Source organism: Corvus brachyrhynchos, unplaced genomic scaffold (genome assembly GCF_000691975.1).
Source record: "Corvus brachyrhynchos isolate BGI_N302 unplaced genomic scaffold, ASM69197v1 scaffold122, whole genome shotgun sequence".
Taxonomy (NCBI): Eukaryota; Metazoa; Chordata; class Aves; order Passeriformes; family Corvidae; genus Corvus; species Corvus brachyrhynchos.
The window spans coordinates 1,279,019-1,280,132 of NW_008236778.1; positions in this window are offsets into that span (position 1 = coordinate 1,279,019).

Consider the following 1,114-nt stretch of genomic DNA (forward strand, 5'->3'; position numbering starts at 1 on the left):
CCCCTGCACTCCCGGCTGCTTTCTCTTGGTTGCACTATTCGGGTGAGCCCACCCGGGTGCGGGGCAGCCCTGGCCCCCCCCGGCCCCTTTCCCCTTCTGAAATCCCCCGGCCCTGTGGGACCCCCTTTCCCTGGGGTGGCCGGGCCCCCACGGTCACCCCTCTGTCCTTTGCACATGCCCCCCCGCGGGGCGCAGCCTCCCCGGGGGTGTAGGGGACCGGCACTATTTGTCTACAATAAGAGTTTTATCTATATTTAAAAAGATGATGTAATATATTCCCTCTCACAGCCCCTCCGCTGCCAGCCACCAGCGCTGCCCGGCCCCACGTCTGCCGTGGGGTGCCGGCAGGGGTGATGGGGCCGGGGGGGCTCTGCTCCCGTCATGGCTTTAAAGTGCCTTATGGTGAACTTGAACCTTTTCGGCTACTTGAACCTCTCTGGTGTCAGGAACCAAACAAACCATGGGCGGGCGGCCCTCCGCCCCGCCGGGCCGCCTCTGCCTGTCTGTATGTCTGTTTGTGTTTGTTTGTTTGTTTTTTTTTTAAAACGAAGGCTGCTTGGTAATAAATGGAGAAGCAGGGACTTCCCTCGCGTCCAGCTGTCTGTCCATTCTGCACCCCTGCCCCGAGGGAACTCGAGATTGGGGGCACTGTGGGGCTGGGGACAGGGACATTGAGAGGCTGGGGCACCACAGGGATGGGGAAGGGGCACCATGTGTGGGAAGAGGGACATCGAGGGGTGGGGGGCAGCTTGGGGCTGGGGGCACCACGGGGATGGGAATGGGGACACCATAAGGGCTGGGGACAACCATAAGGGCTGGGGACAACCATAAGGGCTGGGGACAGGGATGTGTAGGGACTGGAGGCACAGTGGGGATGGAGATGGTGGCACTAAGGTGCTGGGGATGGGGGCTGGAAAGTATTGAGAGGCTGGGGTCACAGCAGGGATAGAGCCAGGGGCAGCGTGGAGCTGGGGTATCACAAGATCAGGACCACCATGGAACACTGGATGCCAACTCAGAATACCAACTAGGTACTTTATTCACCAGCCCTTCCCCACCCTGTGGCTCTCAGCTTCTGCCTCACTGGTGGGGCCCCCGGCCCAGCCCACCACCC